Source organism: Myotis yumanensis, unplaced genomic scaffold (assembly GCF_028538775.1).
Source record: "Myotis yumanensis isolate MYYU_CA2020_CCGP unplaced genomic scaffold, mMyoYum1.0.hap1 SCAF_3, whole genome shotgun sequence".
NCBI lineage: Eukaryota > Metazoa > Chordata > Mammalia > Chiroptera > Vespertilionidae > Myotis > Myotis yumanensis.
Window position 1 is genome coordinate 74,592,192 of NW_027223754.1, and position 26,064 is coordinate 74,618,255.

The window sequence follows — 26,064 nt, forward strand, 5'->3', positions numbered from 1 at the left end:
GTAATATGTTTTTCAAGATTAATAGATGTTAATAAAATGAGGTAATGAAATTGCTAATTAGATTCAGAAGGTAGAACTGTGGCAAGGAATATTTTTTCGAGGGTTTAAAAATTTACTCTTTTTATTAGAAGGAAGTACATTAGAGCTCAGCCTTGGTGTTGGGATCTAGAATGGCCTCTTTTTTTTTTTTTTTTTTTATTTGGGAAGTCTCCACTTGCTGGTTTATTGAACCCTGTATTCATAACTTCCCTGGAGCTGGGTGCTCAGTCTTCTTAGTTATTCTTCTCAAAATTACTTGATTTCAATTTATACTGTTTTCTCTGGAAAGCTGCAAAAGGCAGCAGCAGCCATTACTTATACATTTACTATTTCCATATTAGTGCCCATATACCTTCCAATTGGAACTGCTACAAGTAAACATTTCATATCTGCCAACATTTACAATGATGTATTGGAAATATTAACTGCTGCTACATATATATATATATATATAATCTTTTCAGATTATCCTGGAAAAGAACATTCTAGGTACAGTTTGGAAGAATTTTAATTTAAAAAATGGGTATAACTTTGATGTTAAGATAGAATGCATGGAAATACATTTTCAGCTTTATATCAATTGTAAAAATAATTTGAGGCCTAAAAAATGATAAGCCTTTTGTTACTGCACTTATATGCTAAATTCTTCTCCAAATATTTATTAGACTAAAAATTCCTGTCAACGAATGAGTCTTATCTGCTACAGCATCTAGTAAGAGTTGTGAGAACTTTACCTGGTTATCTGTAATCTTCTTGCTTCAAAAAAGTATTTCAGATAGGTTATCACTGAAGACACATGTAGAGTAGAATTGCTAAAGATAAAAGTGAAGAATTAAAATTGGATAAGTGAGAAGAGAATTATACCCCAAATCTAGGCCAACATTGAAATTGCAATTTTAGCTCTATGCTTCCTGTTAAGACAAGAAAATATGATGGATAAATATTTCTCATGATTGAATGCAAGAAAGCACATCATTTTGACAAGAGCAACAAGCTTTTACTGATAAAAAAAGAAAAAAATGAATTCATCATATAGCTTAATATAGGGAAAATATTGGACTGCATGAAGTCTATCCTGAAGATAAATTTTTTTAAAAAGGCGAAATGCTCTTGGTATGATTATTTCTTACTACAGGCCCGATGAATGAAATTCGTGCAAGAGTAGGCCTTCCTTCCCCCGGCTGCCTGCACCGGCTTCCCTCTGTCACCCGGGCTTCCCTCCAGCTCCAGCTTTGTCTGGAAGGACGTCCAGAATGATGTCCGGTCTAATTAGCATATTACCCTTTTAATATTATATATATTGACAACTGGGGGAAAAAAACACACACACACACAATTTGCTGGCCCATCATTACCATGTAGCCCAGCAGTCATAATGAACAGAAATGTTGTGAGGGAAGTTTGCCATACCTAGGAAGTAAATGGTTGTCTCAAGAGTTAAATAAACAAAAAAGAGCTGGGAAGAGTTCAGCACAGTAACAGCAGCAACAAAAATAAGCGCAGGCAAAAGCTTCACTAAACAAAAGCCTCACCCAGGCAAGCAGCCAAGGGAAGTCACTCAGATTGGTCAGTACCCTTCCTTAGAAACCTCTCTGCTTCCTTGTTGGGAAGGATTTCCTGCCAAATGCTAAGTTTTTCTGGTCATTTTATCTTGGAATCCTGCACAGAGCTACTTTGTTAGTCTCTGCACCACTCACCTTACCTTGATTTAGACCACAAGGGAAACAGCTCTCTCTTACCTCGGTGCCATGGCACAGACAATACCCTCTGTTAAAAATCTCCGCTTCCAGCCACCCTTAAACTCCCCCTTCTTCCCCAACCCCCATGATGCCCCACACTGGGCCAAAACCTACTTTACCAGTCCAGGAGTAGTCTTTGCTGAAGTGCCACTGCCTTCACAAACTCTCTCCTGACTGCCCAAATCCAAGTTAGGAGTTCCCCAGATCAGCGATTCTTATCTCTGGCTACATGTTGGAATCACCTGGTATGCGTTTGAAACATGCCAGTCTCCACTTTCAGAGGTCAAAGCGAGAAGTTTCTGCTATAATTGGTCTGGGTGGGGTACAGGCCTACAGAGTTTATAAAGTTCCCCCAGGTGATACTAGTCAGCAGTTAATGTGAGGAACCTCTGTTCCATATGATCTATTAGATCTCTGAACTTCCCTATCATGACACTTACTCATTCAATTTAATGCAATACTAATTTATTAAGCATTTCCTATATATATAGGATAATATGGTGAATAATTAGTGAGTAAGTCAGGCAAGATCTCTGCCTTTATGGAACTTACAGAAGAGTAGGGAGACAAATGGTGAATAAGGAATTTATAAGCTTGATGAGTGATTAAAGAGGAATAGCAGTAGAGCGTATGATAGTCACCTGTAACAAAAAACTAATCTAGAAGACTGAATGATATTTTGCAGTTCTTGACACCCATCTATATATATATGGCTAATATGCAAAGTGTCCCCTCGGGAGTTTGACCAGGAGACTGGGAGTTTGATCACTTGCATGACGTGCGCTGACCACCAGGGGGTGGCACAGAACATGGCAGGTGACCAGCAGTGGTGGTAGGGTGCTGATGGAGTGAGAGAAGTAGGAGGCGGGGAGGTAGAGAGGTGGGGGGGAACTGCACAGTGGTGGCGCGTGAGTGGGCGGCAAGGGAAGGAGGAGGCGAGGAGGTGGGGAGGCAGGGAACCTGATTGGCCCTGATCGCTGGCCAGGCCTAGGAACCATACCCATGCGCGATATCGTGCACTAGGCCTCTAGTCTTATAAGTCTACATCTGCACCTCACTCTGTAACTTTGCAGTGACTTCCCACAATGCCCACTTTCCTGCTGCATTGATGCTGAGCCTGGTTGGATGACTTGCTTTGGTCAATAAAAAGTTAATGTATATTATGGAGCAGAGGATTTAGTGTATTTGATATTTTGTATGCTCGTGATCCACCATGAGGAGAGCATGATCTGAAAAGCCTGTGCCCTAGAATGAGTACAAGGGTCTTATAGTGAGGAGACAGGCTTAGCCAAATTCAACCTGAAGCAGCACCTCCTACAGGCACCCATCCTGCATCAAGCAAACTATAGAGAATCTGCAGACCTGTGGGCAGGAGAATACATGCCTGTTTTTGTAAGCTGTTGAGTTGTGGGATGGCTTGTTATACAACATTACTGTGGCCACAGCTATCTAATATACCAATCTGGGGTTCCGACCACACTGTATTCACCTAAATAAATCATGTTTACCTTGCTAATAATTATATTTCCTGTTCCTATTATGCTGTGTAATATGTAGCAGGTGCTAAAAAATATGTGATGAAGGAATGAAAATACAATTTCTGACCTCAGTGATCTCATAGGCTAGTGCGTGAGACAGTTCTGTGAACAAATAGTTACAATGTCAAGGGATAAATGCAGTAATAGAAGGGTGGTGGCAAGCCTTCAAGCATGGTGTATCTACACCAAGGAAAAGTGTCAAAAACCAAGCACTCAGATTTGAATATGCTAAAAACCACTTACTCTATCATCAGAAGCTTTCATTAAGCTCACTGGTGATAGCTGGGCTACTTTCAAAGTCACATAAATAGACTTTTAGTTACTGCCAAGACAAAAAATTAAATGTTTAAAGATTTTCAATATATGTCTGAATATATTATGAAATACTAGAAGCCCAGTGCACAAAATCCGTGTATGGGTGGGGGTCCCTCAGCCCGGCCTGCACCCTCTTGCAATCTGGGACCTTTCAGGGGAGGTCGGACTGCTGGTTTAAGCCTGATCCCATGATCCTTGTCAATTGGGCCTAAACTGGCAGTCGGACATCCCTCTTGCAATCCGGGACTGCTGGCTCCTAATTGCACGCCTGCCTGCCTCATCACCCCTAACCACTCTGCTTGCCTGCCTGATTGCCCCTAACCACTCGGCTGCCTGCCTGATTGCCCCTTACCACTTGCCTGCCTAACTAATTGCCCCTAACCACTCTGCCTGCCTGCCTGATCACCCCTAACCGCTCCGTGGGGGACAAGGCCAGCCAGGGTGAGGGGCTGTGGTCCTTCTGTTCTCTGGTCCTTCCACAGTTTTGGTCGCTGTGCTTTTATTATATAGGATATTCTACATTGCATGCACAAGGAAGGGCAGTGGGCTTAGAGGTGGGAGACTAGTGAAATGGAATATCAGAGAGTAATAGACTGGAATAAGTGTTTAAATACCCTAAAAGGCAACTTGTAGCTTTGTGACTCAAAATGAGAACTCATGAGAAACTTGACATGGGAAGTGAGAATTAGTGGAGGAGGGAAAGATCACAATACAGGATGTGCCTACTCTTTATTTCCTACTTCACATTAAAGGGTCCTCCCCAAATAAGCAGTGCCAACCAGTATATTCTCTCTTCTGACCTAGCACTCTCTGCAAGTGGCTCTTTAAGAGCTTAAGAATTTGTAACTTAATCAAGGTTAGAAATGTATTGTCATTCTTGATTGGGAGAGAGAGAGAGAGAGAGAGAGAGAGAGAGAGAGAGAGAGAGAGAGAGAGAGAGAGAAAGGTTTAAGAAAGTTTACCTACAGGGAAGAAATAGCAAGATATTTCCAAGGGTGGAGCTCTCAGCTTTGTCAGGGTCAATTGGTTGGCTTCTCATTGGAACCTTCTCTATAGACCTCAGGCCATTTTTAATTTTTGGTCTTCTAGACCAGTTAATCTACTTTATCCTCTTTCTAGCTTCCAAAAAATGTATTTAAATCTTTAATTTTCTGAGGTCTCCTCTTGCACTCTCTTTTTCCTTTTGGATTAATGCCCTTTTACTGATATTTTAATAGGATTTGGGGAAGCAGAGGTCTTAAGGGCTAATCTGACATTTTTTTAAACCCAAATCCACAACATTATTCATTGTGACAAAAAATTGGTAAACAACCTACATTTCCCAAACCAGGAATAAATCAGGTGTATGCCATGATAATACGTAGGCACTAAAAATCATGGTTTTGAAGAATATTTAATGACAAGGAACACTGCTCAAAATAAAAAATGATTATAAAGGTCAGAATATAGAATTATTTTATATTCTGACCCCAATTCTCTCATTTGCATATCAAAATAATAATAGTTTTAATATAATTGGGTGACCAGATTGTAGCAAATTTATTTATATTCTTTTTACAACTTAACATATTAATTTTTTTAATGTGTTGCTTTTATAATCAGAAAAATAATTTTTAAAAACTGTTTCTTCATATCTAATTTTTAGAGGCAAATTTCTCCAGTCTTGATTATAGATACTTTTATCTTTTAGTGAATAAATCAATAGCAATTTGATTATTTTACCATCCAATTTCCAGAATGATTGGTCACATTTTTTTCAAGGCTTTAAGTCCCAAAAATTCAGATGCTTAAAAGTCTCCAGAATACCATTGCTTCTGGGACATTTTGCTGCTTCCTACCACTTTCTAGATAAATGTGGTAGAGTTATGGAGAGAAAGGTCTTCAAAATTAAACATTATAAACACAAACTTTTTCAGTCACCTGCCCTTTTGCATTCGGTTTTGCACAACTGTGTATGAAAAACATTCACATTTCATCTATATTAAATGTTGTCAAATATATTATATTCTCAAAAGCCCCTGATGTGTACCTCACAGTCACACTAATAGTTTCCAACAGCATGACCAAAGCAGGAAGTTGCATCCCTAAATAAGACAGGAGGTTCTGCTTAAAGCCCTCACCACGAGACATCTAATTTATTTTGAATCTGTGTGTAATGGTTTGTTTATTTCTGGGCTTTCAGATTGCAAATAAATCTACTACATTATAAAGGTCAGAGTACTAACATTTTCATCCAGGTGGTTACATTTTTAGCTCAAGTGAGAGGGTACATCTATAGTCAATTACCTTAAATGTCCGGCATTTGAGGAGTTAACAATTGACCCAAGGAGAAAATATTTCACAAGATCAAGGACCTTGTGAGGTCAAGGGGGCTGAGGCTGGCAGGAAGGCCTGGAGGCTTAGCCCCCAAGGAGGAGTAATTGGTAGCTTTGTGCTTCAATGGAGTGAAATGGGTAAAAGCCAAATTAGAGAAGGTCAAAGAGAGAATTAAAGGAAAGAAATTTAGGGGAACAGGTGCACACTTTTGACCAAGAAGAGTTACTTAACCAAAAGAACTGGTGGTGGTGTGGCAACTAATCAGTGTTTCTCTCTCTCTCTCTTTCTATCTCTAACTCTATCTCTATCTCAAAAAAAGATATCCTTGGGTGAAGATAAAAAATAATAACAATTTTTGCATATATATATATATGTATATATATATATAAAAACATCATATTGGTTGAGCTTTATAAGAACCAGGTTATAGGAGAAGTATCAAAGCCTAAGAAGTCAGCAGGGAATACTGTACGCCCTCGGGACAGAGTGCAGAATCTGGGAAAGATGAGCATAAGGGGGATGGCAGTACAACCAGATGAGGGGTTGAAAAATAAAGGTCACAAGCAAAACTGCTCAATAGGAAACAGAGTTGGGAAACTCTGACCTGCAGAACTCGAGCCCACAGTGTATTATGAAGGGCACTTAAACCCATATGTCAGAGCGGTTAATGGATTAGAAGCTGTGAAAAGTACGGTGAGACAAGGATAAAAGAGGAGAGTGCTACTAAAGAAAAAGGAGCTGAGAGAGGCTTCCAGGAAGTAATATTTTATGTTAAAAACAGTGGCTAAGCCAACAAAAGGAGCTCAGCACAACGTTCTTTTATATAGTTGCCTGTGAAATATGTTATTAAAAAAGATTTAATAATAAAATATTTGCTTCATAAAATAGTACATTTAATATACATATAAAATATAAAAGCAGTACTCATAAAGATGCCACCCTACCTAAGAACAAGATTATTATTAAGACCCCTAAGTCCCTGCACAGAGATCCTGTGAAGTCATACGTGTGTGGCTTATCCTTTACTTTTTAAAAATAGTTTTTCCAGCCCTGGCTGGGTGGCTCAATTGATTATAGCATCGTCGCATACATCACAAGGTTGTAAGTTTGGTTTCTGGTCAGGGCACATACCTGGGTTGCAGGTTTAATCCCTGGTGGTGGTGTGGCAACCAATCAGTGTTTCTCTCTCTTTCTCTCTCTCTCTCTCTCTCTCTCTCTCTCTCTCTCTCTCTCTTTCTTTCTATCTCTATCTCTATCTCTATCTCAAAAAAAGATATCCTTGGGTGAAGATAAAAAATAATAACAATTTTTGCATATATATATATATATATATATATATATCCCTAAACATCATATTGGTTGAGCTTTATAAATATGGTACTTCAGTACTACTGCATTGAGTTTCATATGCTTTTAGCACTGGTGTTTATCTTTTGTATTAGTCAAGATTTCCCACAGATGCAGATACAATAGGAGATTTATATACAGGATTGATCCATGATAGTGGGGACTGGCAAGTCTAGAATCTGTAGGCCAGGCTGGTAGGCTGGAAATGAAAACTCAGACAGGATTTCTATGTTGTAGTCTCAGAATTCCTTCTTCAAGAAACCTCAACCGTTGTTCTTCAGTCCTTCAACTCATTAGGTGATGTTCACCCACATTATGGAGGGTAATCTGCTTTCCTTAAAGTCTACTGATTATAAATCTTAAGTCACATCTAAAAAGTATCTCCACAGAAACCTCTAGACCAAACAGCTAGGCACTACAGCTTAGTCGTTGACATGTAATATTAACCATCAGCCTTGTTGTTGGATATAGCTTTAATTAATTTCAGCTCACTGATCATTTCATTATTTCCATGTTCTCTTATCAATTGATACTTAGATGTTTCCATTTCTCAGGTGTTATTTTTTAAAAAGCTGCAATAAACATTTTTGTGCGTCCCTTTGTGTACAAGAATTCCTCAAGAGTATAAGAATAAAATTGCTGGGTTGTAGACTGTGTTCATTAAACTTTAAAGGACGGTGCTAAACTGTTTGCTAAGATAATTGTATTAATTTACATTTCTTTCAAATCATTTAAATAGGTAGAGTTGTGGTTTTCAATATTCGAGTTCCAAAAAAATCATAAAAAGAGTCAAATTCATTTGAAAATTTGATCCTTATCCACCTTATCTTCCATTATGTCTGTATGCTTACCCCTAGATGATGATTATTATTTTTTTAAATCTTTATTGTTGAAAATATTACATATGTCCCCTTTTTCCCTCCATTGACCCCTTTCTAGCCTGCCCCCATCCCCACCCCAAGTCTTCACCACCCTATTGTCTGTGTCCATGGGTTATACATATATGCATACAAGTACTTTTGTTGATCACTTCCAACCCATCCACACTCCCTCACCTTCCCTCTGAGATTCCATGTTCTATTCTCTGCTTCTATGTCTCCAGATCTATTTTGTTCATCAGTTTATTTTGTTCATGAGATTCCACATATGAGTGAAATCATGTGATACTTATCTTTCTCTGACTGATTTCACTTAGCATAAAACAGTACTCTCCATGTTCCTCCATGCTGTCTCAAAGGGTAAGAGATCATTCTTTTTTACTGTTGCATAGTATTCCATGGTATAAATGTACTACAGCTTTTTTATTCACTCATCTACTAATGGGCACTTGGGCTGTTTCCAGATCTTAGCTATTGTAAATTGTGCTGCTCTGAACATAGGGGTGCATATTTTCTTTCTGATTGGTGTTTCAGGTTTCTTAGGATATATTCCTAGAAGTGGGATCGCTGGGTCAAATTACTCCTAGATTACTTAGGAGCTAAGTGAGAAGTGAAGCAAGCTTTGTGAAGTTCTTTTAAAAAAGACATTGTACACCAGTCCTTCATGCAGCACGTATTTTTTGAGCTTCTGCTATGTCCCCAGCTTTGTGCTGGGCACTGGGCAAAGTATATAGTGATGGATGAAGCCCTATCCATGCCTTCTTAATAATGAGACTTGAAGGGAGAGAGAGGTATACATAGGTAAGTATAACAGTCCTAAAGTTATGTCAACATACAGTTGGGGGCACTTATTTATAGTCTTGAGGATTGGAGGACTTTTTATAGGATAATTTAAACATTATGGTAACTATAATATACAGGCATTGGTAGACATTGGTTAGATATATGTATGCTTCGGTACTATCTCTAACGAACATTTGCAATGCTATGCAGTGTCCACTGGAGTTTGTACTAAGCCTGCCTCCTGAGGTTGTATATCATAAAACTTTGCACATGTACAGAGAAGTTCAGTGAAGCAGAAATTCAGTTATCATAGCAAGAAATCACCACCCGTAAGGTGGAAGAGACATATAAGAATCCCAAACCCTCCAGATCATTCCAAAGCTATTTTTGAATTTGCCTTCTCGGTGCTTCTCCTGATCTCTGTGAAAAAGGTACCAAGAAAGCTGTGAATGTGAGTTTCTTCTTGACCCTGACATGATTTTTACTTGGACCAAGACTTTAGGAAGAGGGCAGAGAGACTCTTCCTTCCCTCCCAGTAGTGGCGCAAGGTAAAGACCTCATGGTCTAAACATTTTTCTTTGGCTAGAATTGCAGGATGTCACTCACATAGGTTTACCAAATGATACGGTTTATTTCTTCAGATAATAAGCAGGCATTTCTTGGGTAGCGGCTCTTAGCCTCTTGTTTCCTTGCTGCATATTTGTTAACAAGTATATTTATTAAGATTGCAAGATCTTTACTTTGCATAATTCATTTTCTACAGCTACTCTTCATAATCATGCCTCTGCAGTCTGTAATAAATGTCTTTATAGGAATGCATGACTATAAAAATGGGCTAAAATCCAATGCACAGACACAGTGAGCTTCAAACCAGCTAGCAGGAAAATTTATTTTAGCAATATAGCTCTAAGGAGACTGCTGCCTGGTACTTTTTATCCAGCTTACAACATTTTATCTCCTTTTTTGGCCAGAGTTAGTCCTAAGAGTAGGATTCATCTTTAGGAAACCTTACATGTCAATAAACTACACTGGTCTTGCAGAAGGCTCCAATCCCATGGACACCATCCGAGTAACACATAGTTCCTTCAGGCTATACTGCCCCTTCTGTCAATTTGTCTGTTTCCCCTCTCCTAGTAAACCATGTATCATAGTACTTGCAGTGGGTACCACAGCAGGCAGGAGGGGCAGGTAGGTAGGGCACAGAACTGAGAGGAGGGCCATTAAAATGTACTAATTTCTGGAATCTTCAACAGTTTTCCCCTGCCTAATTTTCTAGAATGCTAACAGCCAGTTGTATGATGCCTCTTCACCAAATTCCCTGAGAAGAGATCTCCAGATACTGACACATCTCTCACCAAAAGCCTTGTTTAGTTCAGAGCTAAACATCACCCTTATGTCATAGGTCAACAGGTCATGCCCATTTACACCACACTTCCACTGGTGGAAGGTCACACCCATAAAACCTGAGCAACTAATCAGCAACTTTGGAATTGCCAGCCTTAAATGTGAATGTTCAGCCAAGGATCACTATATATTTGAGGAATTCATTCAACATTAAAGAGAAAAACAAACAAATAATAATAAAGGACCCATAAAAAAAGAGACAATGCAAAAGAAAACAAACAAAAATCTATATTTAATATCTTCAGAGCCATAAAAGATACTACATCCATAAAACAAACACAGAGGCTATAAAAAAGCAAGGGATTAGAAAGAACCCTTAGAATTAGAAATATGATAGTAGAACACAAAATCTAATAAAAGGATTGGAAGAAAAAGTTTAGGAACTCTTAGAAAGTAGAAAAAAATAGTATAAAAGGAGGCAGGATATGGAAGAAAGAAAAGGAAATTAGGTCCATCCGGAAAGTCTAATATCAAACTAATAAGAGACACATGAAAAATAAAGATGAGAAAATTATAAGAGAAATAATAAAAGATTTTCTAGACATGCAAATGCTTAACAAAAAAAAGGATCTTTCTTATTTTTCTTCCTGGAAGACTGCTTTGATTTCAGCTGTGCTAAAGCCACAGCTACATTTGTTCTGTGGTGGGATGAAGGGAGAGGGGACCTGGAAAACTCAGGTTTTTAATTAGACAGAAATAAAGCTTTCTACAGTATCTGATTATCCCATGTGAGTCTCAGAAAATTTCTTTTCTTGGGATATGGAAAGAAGCCCACTCCCACTAGCAACAAATGGAGATGTGAAGCTCTCAACACCTGCAACAAGATGAATATATTATGTCTAAAATTGATGAATCAAGAAGTAGCAGGATAAGCACAGTATTTGAAAATATAAAGTTATGTAAACTATAATTGAAAAATAAAAAATAAAAATATGCAGTTACACATCAGAAAAAACCTATCAAAGAGGCAAGAGGTGAAATCTAAGGAATAGGCTTAGAGAATGCTGGGTCAGGGGCAGCTGTATTCACCATAAGCCTTATAACCTACTTCATGTTTAGTATACATATACATATACATATGTTCCATTTATAAAAATAAAAATTCACTTTAAAAACAATGTGATACAGGTTCTTTTATATAGCTTACTGTGCAGTGAGCTAATTTTTTCCTTAGGATTTTGAGCGCTGGAAATGAAATGTAAAATGTAAAACTATTTATAAACTAGTTTTTAAAATTACTTTAAACTTTATATTTTATTAATGATTGGTAGTACCTTAGACAAACAATATCTATACTAATAAAAGCCTAGGTGGCCCTTGCACCCTCGCACCCTCACATCATCAAAAGAAGGCCGCCCCACGTCATCGCAAGATGGCCACCTCCATGTTGTCACAAGATGGCCACCCCCATGTCATCACAAGATGGCCACCACAAGATAACTGCCACAAGATGGCCACCACAAGATGGCCAGCAGGGGAGGGCAGTTGTGGGTGACCAAGCCTGCAGGGGAGGACATTTAGGGGTGACCAAGCTGGCAGGGGAGGGCAGTTGAGGGCAACCAAGCCAACAGGGGGGCACAGTTTGGGGTGCGATCAGGCCAGCAGGGGAGGGCAGTTAGGGGCATCAGGCCAGCAGGCAGAAGTGGTTAGGGGTGGTCAGGCAGGCAGGCAGGCAAGCAATTAGAAGCCAGCGGTCCCAGATTGTGAGAGGGATGTCTGACTGCCGGTTTAGGCCCAATCCCGCTCCAACAGTCAGACATTCCCTGAGGAGTCCCGGATTGTAGAGGGTGCAGGCCGGGCTGAGGGCCTCCCCCCCTCCCCCCCACCCATGCATGAATTTTATGCACTGGGCCTCTAGTACTAATATATCTATGGTAGATGATTTAAGCCTTATGTAAGCACAAAGATTAAAACATGAAGGTAACCTTTCAACTCTTTCTATTCTCCACTCCCCTTCCCAGGAATGACCAGGATTAATAGGTTTTAGTTATATATATATATAATTTTATATAAAGGAAATCATACAATTCACATTGTTATGCAAATTGTTTTCTACACCTAAGAATAGATCTGAAAATCTCCCCAGGTCAAGTTTTTAAAACAATTTTGCTCTTATGTATTTTAAACATTGTGTTGTGGTTGATCCATGGAGGTGGGGTACTCCCACCTCGTTTTTGGTTATGATGACATTACACATGAGGGTGTGAAAAGGTTTATTGCTCACATAATGAGGCTTTCTAGGGGGTGAGGGGGTGGTGGGGAAAGTAGGCTCCAAACTGGTTTGAAAATGGCTTGAGAAAGCAAAGAAAGATTTTATGTTGGTTAAGGGGCTGTGGTCAAGGTAAAATTTTTTAGGCAGGGACTGTGGCTTTTGCTTGGTTTGACCTTGCTGTCAGTGCCAAAAGAGGAAGCATGGAGTTTACTTTTTAGCTTGCTCAGATGTGGGGCAGGGAAGGGGTAGTCGTGGGCTATGAAAGCTGTTGATGTCAAACATCAAATGGAATCAAAATTCTTTATTACACAACTAGAGCCTGTTGCATGAAGAGATTTGTGCAATAGGCCTTCCCTTCCCCTGGCTGCAGGCACCGGTTTTCCTCCGGCACCCAGGACCCAGGCCTTCGCTCCGGACGGAGCCTTCAGTCTTCGCCCAGCCGCTTCACCCCTACGTATGCAAATTAACTGCCATCTTTGTTGGGTTAATTTGCATACTCTCCTGATAGGCTGGTGAGCGTAGTGGAGGGACTGTCAATTTACATGTTTGTCTATTATTAGGTAAGATGTTTGCTATTCTTTGAGAACTTAGTTACACAGATTCTCTTTACTCTTGGAAAATAATTCTTCTGATTTCAAAAAACGTAGATAGAGCTAAGTGCAGACTATGAGTTTGTGTGTTTGTTCGGTTAGTAACCTCCCATACAAGACAGCCGCACTCCAATGGCAAAGGAATGGCAGTGGCATGCCGCCGTCAAGCCTGCGCGCATAGCAGCATACAGCACCGTCGTGACTCTCCACCCAGAAGGGCAGATGCCCTTGTGCTCCTCTGGCTCCGGTCTCATTTTACTGCTTTGTACCAACCAACCCACCTCATTCTTGAGTGTCCTGGTTGCCAGATTGGCTGTGCCCAGCTTTCTAATGTGGCCTGGTGTTGCTCAGGCCTGTTTTCCATATGCCTCTGAAGGACTTTCCCTATCTCTTTTATGCAAGTGAGTTGTATCCTACTTTGGTCTCAGGAGGAAGACTCATCATTGGTGTTCCTCCCTCAGAGCTCTGTGGGCACAGAGATTAAAGTTGAAAGGAGGCCTGGTATTTTTCCAATCTCAGAACCACAGGATTGACTATTGTCTACTCAGCAAGTGTGAAGGGCTAAGTGGGAGTTGCCAGAAGGCATGCCGACTGAGGTCTAATCACTGAATTTTGGGTCTAAGCTTGAAAATGGCCTGTTGATTGTGCATAATAGCAGAGCAATTATTCTCTCCCTTGAAAAGAATTCTAATTAATGTGGAAACAGGAAAGAAAATGCTGAGTTGAGAACAGAAGGTCTAAGGCATGAAGAGCTTGGCTCTCCCAGCAGCACTTAGAGCACTAGGAAGTGTTTAGGCCCAATTTGACATTTCAGATCAAGCAGATTAAAGTCCATGGTTTTTCCCACCTGGCATAATCCTGGCCTGTGGAAGCCACAGTTAATAACTATTTCCCTGAACCTAGAGAGAGTTCTACAATAGAATCTCTTCTCCTGGCAAACTAAGGCCGTGCTGTGGCCAGCATTTTCAAAGCTGGCAGACAAAGATCTGGCTGCTCTGCGTGAAATGTCTTTAGCAGGACAAGTGCTGTTTCTCCCTTGTCCTCTACCACTTTCCAACACCTCTGCTTCAGTGATCTCTCAATTTCACGTGTGCTCTTTGTACTTCTGGGTGACTTTGTACTTGGAGGGACTCCTGGGCATGAGAAGGAAAAGGGAAGAGCTTTTATGGCTGTACATGTTAAGTATACATCAGCCAAAAGTCCACAGTGAGTCTTGTTCAGTTAAGCACTTTGGACACTTGAATTGCTGACAAATTGAAGGGTAAAAATTTGGTCACTCACAAATGTCAAAAATGCAGAGTCACTTAGGATGCAAGGAGTTATAATCCAAGGCAAACCAACACATGAAAAGGGCGATGTGCCAGTTATTAGGGGACACGCAAAGCCAAGTTGATGAAATGGCAGATAATCTTCCTAGAGGAAGAAGCTATAAGTCAGAGTTTCTGCTGTTGAATCACTGTTATCAAGCCGCAGGCTTTTCCTTGTCATCCATAAGTGGTGTATGTTTTCTCAGTTACTTTTCCTAGAGGTAAATGTTTAGAGACAGTTACTAACTATTAAAGTGTTTTCCTGGAGATGTAAAATCACAGAAACCATCAAATAAGAGAATATGTATGAATCATAGCACTATGCCGGGCAGACAATGCTCACTATTATCATCTACTGAAAGGTACATGTCCTATCCCTTGTCTTTGATACATTTACCTCTTCCTTTCTCACTCATATCTCTCCTGCATTCCCTTCTTCTCCCTTCCCCTCTCATTGACTTATCTTGATATTATTGTCTTTATCTCTCTACACAGATGCTCCCTCTCCTTCATTGGGTTAGAAGCTTTGTTTCTGGGTTTTCTCTGTACCCTCATTGACTAGCACAGTATCTCATTGGTAGATTGACTTAGACACACCAGAAGGTGACCTGTAAATATATCTTACCCCAAGAGGGGGTTACCTCTCAAGGAAGTTGCCTACCCCATTATATGTCCATAACACTGAGTCCAGAGCCCCCTTTTAAGGCAGGGCAAGCAAGACACTGAGCCCAGAGCCCCTAAATGTCAACATAATCACCTTGCTCAGCATATTTAAATTATGAAGGTGGAAAAAGGGGAGAGATGCAGAGGTGTTGCTATGTAGTAGCTGAAGTACTTTTCCTCTATTTTGTGGACTTCAAACTGACCACGGCCCTCTTGAAGAAGCTCTATAGCAAAAGCATGGGAGGAGGATGGCTTGTTTGGGAGCTTTCCCCTGCTGTCCGAACTGAGAAGATTTTCTAAAACCATGAACTTTCTGGCTAAGGAATTGACGACCCACAGGTAATACATGTCCAGAAAGAGTGCTTAAGCAAGAATGCTTCAGATGAATGCAGACATCTTCTTGTCTTTTCTATGTAAGAAAGGATGAAAAAGGAAAGTGCTGCATGGGGATATAATTTTTCTCCAAAGAAGGAAATACTGGTTATTGGTCATTATTCGTGGGTTCTAGTGTATGGGTACCAAGGCCTTTTATCAGAGTCTCTTCCTTTTCATTTCCCAATCCTTATGGTCACTCACTGCTTCCCCTCTGAAGCTGTGTAGTATTCAGATCTTCAGATGTCAGGTACCCACAGGTTCCCCAATGTCTTCTCCCTCTCCCACTGCATCCGTTTCCTCCATCAAATACTGTATTACCTGTTTGTTGTCCCACTCATTCAGGCCCTGACTGCTGACGTGAAATCCATGCAAAGTATTACTTGGTCCATTTCAGGTTACAGCCTCTGCTGTTTAATACATTATTCGCATTTTAACAGAACCCAACAGTTTGAATCCAAGGAATAACCTTCTAATAGTGAGGTTTTCAGGCATAAAGCCAGACTAGCCAGTTTATCTGGGTGGGGAAGGAGGTAAAGCTTGAGCTTTAGGTGTTCTATTTCTCAGGTAGGAGCCAAGTTTCAGGCTTGACTTTAACACTCAGGTATAATTGCTGAGATGTGCTCTATCTAGTACATGTGGAAACTATTTCCTGGCTTGGGTGTCAGGAGACCTGAGTTACAGTTACAGTCTGCTGCTATATCGCTGTGATATTCAAACAAACAACCAAACAAACAAACAACCGTAAAAAAACCTGGGTCTGAGTTTCTCATGTGTAAAATGAATGTGAGGGATTAGGTAATCTACAAAGTTCCTATCTGCTGTGACGCTATGATTTTCTGACATGGGGCTGCGTAGAACATGATTTAAACATGGAGATAATCATATGGTATTTAGAGGGGATGGCTGAGCGAATATGAAATTGACCGGGTAAATCCAGTAGTTTTGTCAGCTCTATGTAAAAGGCAACTATGGAGGCAGTCCTTCCCTAAACTGCTCTAATTGTTGGGAACTTCTATTGCTACAGTAGAAAAACCCAGTGCTAACACTTTCAATGAACGTAAATGACTTCATGTTCAGTTAAGTTCAGGTTGGCTGGAAACTTCATGACTTTTTCCTGACTTCATTACAATAATGCCTAGCACTAGGTTCGAGTGGGCGATGTCTACTCGATGGTATTTTCATAATTGTAAAGCTATCATCAAATTATGTTGATTCATGGCTGGAAAAAATGACAGTGAATAGCACAATTGTGAAATTTCACAAAGCACTGGCATTTGTGTTTAAAGCACAGAAAAATTCAGCAAGAATGACTACTACAATGGAAGTGCAATTGCAAAGACTTCATCGAAAAGTTCACAGATTCAAATGTAAATAAGCATGAATTAAACATGATGAGCTACAGGGCTAATTCTAGCACTGCCGAAGCTACATTATGGAAATCTGTTTCAGAAATACAACCAACTCTTTTTTAACATATGTCAGATACCTAACATATGGTCTCCTAAGGCCCCCAGCATACCTTGGGTGATTCAGGGCAGTCAACGTATGTTTGGCACTGTTGAAAGTCTAGCTTATTGAGCCAAGAAGCTAGGAAACATAATGGGAAATCAACTCATGCTTGTCAGAATCTCACTTCTCCTTTAGAACAAGTATTATAAATTCAAAGAAAAATCTGAGCCTTTGTAGAATATAGTGCTGTGTTCTGACTTTTTATGCTGGTGCAATGAACAACAAATCATGAATGTAGGCTAATATCTATTTACAATTAATTTATGGGGGTGAAAATCAAGTAAAGATATAAATCATATAAATCACACACACAAAGAAAATAAATTGTCTGACAGCTCTATACTTTGCATATTTTGAGGGACACAGATAACCTGGAAAACAGCTTCCTAAAATTCTGTTTTTTATTCCCACACCTCCCTTGCAGCCCTGTCCTCCAACCACCTCTTTTCCTCAAACTCAAAAAGAAAGAGTAAACAGCTAGGAGTCTGAAAGTCAGAATTGTAGGCTCACATCTTCCATTGGGTGTGGTGGTATTGATCTGCTTCTTTTAGTGTCTGCTTCCTTATATGCAAAATTAGGGTAATTATATTACCTTCCCTACCTCACAGAGCTCCTAAGTAAATGTGATGCTGTGATAAATGCAAAAAGTCCTTCATTGATATCTATCTATAGCTCTATCACCTAAATTGAAAATATACTTAACGGTTGGCTGTGTTTTCTGGTTATATCCTCAATGGACAGGGGAAGATGGTGATCAAAATGATGATAATAATAACATCAGTTATGACCATTGATTATATTTACTCTGTGCCAGGCTTCTAGCCTACTATACTAAACACCTTTTATTTGTTTTATGTGTTTAGGTAGATTATTAATTGTATGACATGACCCTTCCTGAATCCTAAAATGGGAAAGAGTAAGAAGACTGAAAATGTCTAAAATATAACAGCTTATTTCTCTTCGTAAAATGTCATTTTCTGGCCATAATTACTGAAGTAAAATATGTTTCTTCATTATTGGCAGTGGTTTGCGGTCTTTGTGTTGAATGTCATGGCTGTATCCTGCCTCAGTGAAAGATTTTGAGGAACATTAAGTATCTTGACATTGTATCTCATAGTTGTTCAAAGGGAGTTTCCTCAATTCAGTCCAGGTTCACCAGAGTTAAAAGAGATAAGTTTGCAACATGAGACGCTCATTGCCCACAAATGGTGCAGGAGCCTACTAACATAAAGAGCTTGAGGCCTGGTTTAGATAAGTAACAATGACCGATCATTAATGGAAGTTCAGGCATGTCCTGGAGTTTGATGTGGAAGAGCACAAAGATGTCCTTTTGCAGAAGAAGTTCAGTGCTGCTTCAGAGACAGGATCTACCACCTATGAGATTTTCATGTAAAACCTTTCGTAAGGTTATAAGCCTCAGGAGCCTCATTTGACAAGCTTATGTAATTTTGGGGGTAAAGGGGTAGAAGGACCTATGTTGATTAGCATCTTCATTGTCATTATTTGACCATCTTCTCGTCATTAGTTACCCAGAGAACATCAGTTATAACTTGAGTTTCTACTATGTGCAATACAGTCCATACTCTGTAGGTATCTATACTCAAAGATTTCAAACAAGTGAAAAAGCAGAGAAGAGCATGCAAATGAGTATTTCCTAACAGAAATAAAAATAAGAAACAAATAAAAAGATCTCACAGTTAATGTGCTTTTTATCCTAAATTGCTCTGCCTACCCAGATGTGGGTTGCAAATACCAGGAATGTGGTCTTTGAACCGTTGAGGGCTCTAACTGGCATCATATTAGCAGTTCCTTTCCCATTAGCCTGGAATCTGAAGCCTACTGTGCCATACTAAGTTTTCTGTGTCCCTGCATAACACTGGCATGCAAAGCACTAAATCTTCTGCTGAGAATCTCAGTTTTTATTCTTTATTTGTTGAACATTTAATAAATTCTTACTAGGATACTATCTATTTTTTGAGCACTCTCTTTGTATAAGATAATCTTCTAAACATTTTATAAGCATTAACTCAATTATGCCTCCCCAAGAACTTATGCAGTAGACATTATTAATATGCAAATAATATACTTATTATTCAGGAAAGTAATCGTGTTCTTTAGATTGTGAATCATTTGTGTGACATGCTAGGAAGTTGTGTTATTTTTCCTATAGTATGTCTTTAAATGAATAAAAGCAGAGAAGAACTCCGGAGGATATATTTAAGGGGGAGCAGAGTAGAGACAATGAGATAAATTAAGAGTCCAGTGCTACATTTCAGGAAAGAAACAATAAAAACCTAACTATAGTAGTAAAAGTGGAGATGAGTAGAACTGAGAGTATTATGCTAAGCAAAATAAGTCAGTCAGAGAAAGATAAATATCACATGATCTCACTCATATGTGAAATCTAATGAACAAAATAAACTGATGAACAAGATAGATCCAGAGACATAGAAGGATGGAACAGGTTGAATAATCTCAGAGGGAAGGTGGAGTGGGTGTGGGGTTGTGGGAGAGATTAACTGGGGAATTTATATGCATATATGCATAGCCCATGGACACAGAGGATAGTGTGGCAGACCTGGGAGAGATGGGTGGAAGGTGGAGGGGGTCAGTGGCGGGAGGGATGTAGGGGGGCATCTGTAATACTTTCAACAAAGAGATAAACTTAAAAAATAAAGAAATGAGAGAAATATTTAAGATGGACAATCACTAGTATTTGGTGACTAATTGGGTATAAGGGCAGAAGATAGACAAGAATTTGGATGGATTCTCAGGCTCCTGGTTTAGGTTACCAGGGGCGAACTGAGAAGCTATCAGGGACAAGATGAATAAAACAGAACTTTTTGTGAGGAAGCACATTGATTTGAGTTGGGATGTGATCAGTTAGAAATAGTTCTGGGGTTTTCAAATAGAAACTCTTAGTAGACTCTTGGACAGAGTAGTCTGGAACTGAGGAGCTCAGAGTTGCTATTTGAAAGTTTTCTGTTTATAAGTGGTTGGCAATGGTTGATGTGAATGAGATTTTATAAGTAATACTAGAGGCCTGGTGCACAAATTCATGCATGGATGTGGTCTGGCCTGCCCGCCCCAATCTGGGATGATCTGGGTGGGCGACCGGGGGAAGAGACACAGGAGGTTGGCCAGCCATCCCACCCCCTGGTTGAACTCCCGGTCAAACTCCTGGTCAAGGGGACAATTTGCATATTAGCCTTTTATTATATATGATGTGTCTATATGAAGAGAAATGGAGTAGAAGAAGAGAAATCAGCAAAAGAGACTGCAAATGAATGGAAAGAGGAGAGATTGGTGTCACAAAAGCCAGCTTGGAAAAGAGAAAGTGGACATGAGTGTCAAACACAGTGAGTGAAATACAGTAAAGTGTCCATTGGGTTGTTGTTAATTTGGTGAGAGCTGATTTAGTTGTGCCAGATGAGGAGAAGGTGACAAAATAGAAATCTTTGAGTATTAAAAAACCATTTAAGTCACCTGTGAAAGTAGGGAAAGAGAGAGTTAAAGTGAGAATTTAATTATTTTAAACAAGGAGGGACTTACCTGCTAAAGATAAGTAGCAAGGGAGAAGTTGAAGGTAGAAGAAAGGAAGAGAGGATGTAATTGACTGAGCAAGTCCTCTGAAGACTGGATAGAATGTGATCTTTAGTGCCAGTGGAGGGTTTAGCCTTAAGGAGCAGAAGAGCCACCACTTCTTTTGAGGTAGGAAGGAACAAAAACAAAGACTCAGTTCCTGTGTTAGTGGTTGGAGGTTGAGGTATTTATTGCTCAATGGCTTTTATTTTCTCTATAAAATAGAAAAAGCAGTTGGCTGAGAATCAAGGTGGGGATGGGACTTGATGGGAGAGGTGACAGTTCAAAAGAGCCAACTCAGATGTTAACATTTTTGAATGGGATCTTTGGAAAGGTGACTGGGAACATCAGGATCTCAGATGTGTGTGTGTGGGGGGGGTGTCATTAATTAATAATCATGCTATTCTGCACAGTTACGAGAATTTCATCCTGAGATATATCCTGAGTAGTCTGGAACTGAGGAGCTCAGAGTTGCTATTTGAAAGTTTTCTGTTTATAAGTGGTTGGCAATGGTTGATGTGAATGAGATTTTATAAGTAATACTAGAGGCCTGGTGCACAAATTTATATACCAGATAAGGTATATAAATGGAAAGGTAGGTGGTTGAATTGATGCAGGGTTGGGGGTTTTTCAAGGGAAAAAGATCAGAAAATTACTAATTAAGAGACTGAAGATAGAATCTCAGTAAGATTCAGGAACAATTGATTGTGATAAGGGAGGGAGAGAGTTATCCTGTTTGGCTTTCTATCCTCCTTATTTCTCAAATGCTCTCCTCCTTCTATTCATAAACCATTTGTTTGATTCTACCTGCCTGGTTTCCACTGTCCCTTTCCTTAGCACTGGACCTGCTTCCTACATCTTTCATAGTCCATGCCTTAGGCACCACATGATGCCTAGAACTTCTGCCACTTGGAAATCCATCATGGTGCTCAGCCAAGCCCTGGGACCAGATCCCTGCATATTGCCCCATTCCAGAGCAGGCAAGCATTCACTGCACACTCTGGGCCCAGTGTTTGGCCTCTTGACTCCTTCTTTGGAATGGTGTGTGTCTCCTCCCCAGGTGGGTCACCCTCCTGCCTCCACCATGTGGTTAAGATGTGATATTTTTGTGGGAGCTAGAAAAGAAGGGGTCAGAAAGCATTACCCTTTTATTTAGCTCACTAAAATATGTCACCTGGAAATGTCAGAAAAAAGAAAAATCAATGTTGAGACATTTAGTCTCTGGCTCTTTGAGCTTGAAAAGATGATAGTGTACAATCAGGTAATATAGAGTGGCTGATAAATGGCCATATATTCAAATTTTCTGTAATAATTCCAATAAATTAGCATATCCCTTCTCTACATCTGTACCTATTTTACTTGACCTAAGAGGGTCAAAGCCAGAGCTAGTTTTGTATTTTATGGATGTCAACTGGCTGCTGTCTCTTGTCCTGAGTATTCTGCTCTCTGCTTTGTATGCAGGACATATCTGAGAGCCATTCTGTGAGGCGGCTGCAGGGTTTCCATCTGTCTTGAGCTCAGCAGAACTTAAGGGATCACACTAGGAGATTCACATGTACTGACAAGATTTTTATTCCACTTGCTGTTGATGGTTGATAAAGAAGACAAAAGTAAAAATTCCATATATCCAGGCTATTTCTTTTCTTTTACTTTAAAAAAGCATTTATTTTTAAGTTATTATTTATTGATTTGAGAGAGAGAGAGAGAGAGAGAGAGAGAAATATTTGTTGTTCCACTTATTTATACATTCATTGGTTGATTCTTTTTTTTCCCCAATGGTTGATTCTTGTATGTACCTTAATAGAGATCGAACCTGCAACCTTGGTGTATCAGGATGATGCTTTGACCAACTGAGCTACCTGGCAGGGACCAAGCTATTTCATTTTTGTCCACTATTCATTATTAATCACCTAAGTGCCAGGCATTTATTTACTTGGTGCTAAGGATACTCAAATAGGCATAATTCTTTATAGTCCAGTGGGAGTAGAAATAGAGTAATCAAATTATTTTCCAAATAAATGTAAAAATTAAACTATGATCAGCGCTATGAAAAAAAAGTCTATTGTATTTTGAGAATAGATAAGCCTTATTATGTTGGGGTTAGGGAGGATTCCTTAGAGGAAGTGACTTTTGAGTACAGATATAAATGATCGGTAGGAATTAACCAGGTGTAGAATGAGAGGGATGGGCAAAAGCAGAAAGGAAACATTCCAGGAACCAAAGATTGGTTATAGGCCTGAGTTCAAAGTGAGGTGAAGTGTAGGGCAAGATAAGTCCCCCAAAGGGACAAATGCAGTATAATCTTTTAACCGCACAAAAAATGGGAAGCATTTAACATTCTTTAAAAAAGGAGTAACATGGTCAGTTTATATTTGTCAATGATCACTCATTTTGGCTGCAGTACAAAGAGTGGATTCAAGGTGGGGAAATGGATATTAGGAGAACAGTTAAGGGACAACTGCAGTGGTCCCGATAATTGATGACAGTGGGCTGGAGTAGGATTGCTACAGCAGAGACTAGAAATGTAGAAGAATTTATGCTGCATTTTGGAGATACAACTTACAGGACTTATTGATGGATTCATGAGCCTTAGCACAGAGAGAAAGTGAGGAATGATAGATGATTTCAAGGCTCTGGTTTGTGTATCTCTGTGGAAGATGATGACAGTTTTCAATTGGAAAACCAGGAAAGAAGCAACTTTGGTTAGTTATGTCCTAAAATTAATATAACACAATAATGTGGATTTTTCCATTTCATGTAAAATTTAAAACTCCTAAATTATTATTTTTAGAATTTGGAAACAAGTTATTATGAAAAGTGTATTTGTGGGTCATTTGTTACTGTCATTGGAAATACTTGTAGTCAAAGATAGAACTGCCTTTGCTGCAAGAGACATAATGCAGGGGTGGGTAAAAGTATGTTTACAGTTGTGAATACACAAAACACAGTGTTTATTCTTGTGGTATTATTTATTAATTATTGTATTATTTTCCACATGAACAACTATAAACTTACTTTTTCCAACCCTGTATTTATATAGAAAAGTGTAGAACAAAAACTCAAAAGGAAGTGGGAATTTAACACTCCCAATAATGGAGGGGTGTGTGCGTGTGTGTGTTTTGGCTGTATGTAGGAATATATGTGGGCAGCATATAGTCAATAGATGAGCTTATTTTCTTACTACCACACTCATAAATTTGCTAAAGTCTCCTCCCAGTCAGTGTGTCATGAGTATAATAGACCTTATCCTCCTCTGTAATGATAAATTGGCACAGATTTTCTCCTTACTGGTTTTATGGGTATTTCTTCTCCCTAAAAATCTGGAATAGTTTTTTCTTTAAATTACTGTAAATAACCATTCAACTTCAGTGTTGAGTATTCCAGCTCTTCTCCCTAGTTCATTGCTATTGCTCTTTCATGTTAGATGGGGCACTGGGTCCAATTATAGCTTTGCATTTAATTACAAACTTTGCATATGTGTGCATTAATTAGAAGATTTTATTGCTTTGTATTTTATGGCTGGAGGTTGTGAACTATAGCAATTCAATATACCTCTTAAGGGAATAATACAAATTTAAAATAATAAAAAGAAATTTATAATGATCATCTCAGGCATCCAAAGTATTGTATAGAAAAATAATAAAGCATAAATACAATATACACAAGAGTCAAGCCCATTTTCCTTTTTTTAATTAAGAGGTTTAATCTTGTAGAGAGGACATTTAAAGATCTGGCACGATATATATTTGACACATTTAGGCTAAGGATCTAAAAGTAGAACTTTAAAAGTATATTTGTATGTGACTACCCTCTAGAAAAAAAAGATTATGATGTTAAAATCCAATGTTGCATATGGATAAAGTAGTCCCACGACTACGAGGAGAGTCATAGGCCACTTGATGAAGCCTTCAGAATTAAGAATCCCATTGTTAAAAAAAAGTGAACCTAAGTAAATTTGTAAAACGGTATTTTGACTGAATACTATAAGACTAAAGACAAAAATAACTATACAAATGCTGTAATCTAGTTAGTAAATGTGTGTCTCATAGGGGCAAGAGTTAGAAATCTTGAAACACTTCATAAATATATATAGTATAGTTGAACAGAGGAGATCATTTATTCACTTAATTAATAAATATAATTAATAATAAAGTAAGTAAGAAGCTAGGTTTCACACTATTGGAGAAATACATTACAAATAAGGACAAAGGGAAGGCTAACATGAAACCTGTGGTGTTGGCCTGATATCAGAGGTATCAGTATACACTCATGGGCTTTGATATACATACAGATAAATAGATATAATAATATCGATTTTTGTATGTATATATGGCTTTGTATACACATAGGTATTTCCTAGTTCTATCTGCTGAGAGGGTCTAGAAGCATGTCACTGCAATAGCAATGAGTATACCTGGTGTCCAGATCTTGGGTTTTTAAACACCATTCTTTAATAAAATTAAACCAGGCCTTCATAAAGAGGTGATTGATTCCTGGGGTATGGCAGGAGAAATACAAGGTTAACCTGGATCATCTTGGGGTATAAGAAAGTGCTCAAAAAAGGAGTGGTACGTGCTACAGGCATCAACCTGAAAAAACTCTTAATGGCCAGAGATGAAATAATTTGAGTAAGAAAATAATGAAAACATTGGATTATAATTAGGGGTTCCTCAGAGAGTGCCTATAAAGGGTCATGCTCCTGGAGATCATAAGGAATTCCAAGAAGGAGCTTGGGGATCCAATAGAGGAAACTGGGCAGAAGTTGCCTTTGGTTATGCTGAGAAGTGGGGAGGGGAGTAGTCCCCTGAAGGAGCAGAACCTGGGAGGGACAGTGATGGCAATGGTTAAATGGGGTAATGGCCAAGTGGAGTAAGAGACTCTCGAGCTCTGAGATAAGCCCAGCATAATTCAGGCAGAATAGCTTCAAATGGGAAGAAGATTCTGGAGCTTGGGTTAGTTGAGGTCATAGTGACTGTAGTAGGATCGTCCCACTCTAATGATTAAGGATGGAGACACCAAATCATTCCCTTCTTTTCTTCCCAAAGACAAAGAAAGATCATTTGGAGTGAGAGTGGGATGGGGTTTACAGAATTGCATAAACTGGTACCTGGTCTGTACCCCTTAGCAGTAAATGCATTGACTCCTCTATGAGAGAGGGGTCTCCAAAAGCAGGTATGAGAGATCTGGTGTTCTCCTGGGGCTCTCAAGAACTCTGAGAGTAGCACATGATGAGAAATATTATAAATTATGCTACAGAAGTCCTATGTTAATTATGAGGAATATGGTCACCTACTGCTTTCCTCCAAGCTCTGCTCAGCCTCTCCCAGGTGGGTGGTCTGAATAGACAGACATCAACTTAATGGCTTTCCTTTTATTGCTTCAACTCATTGCTTTAGAATATTCTGATTATTTACAGGATAACCCCTCCCCCCTGTCTTATTATTTTGTGAACTTTAGGTAAATTTCT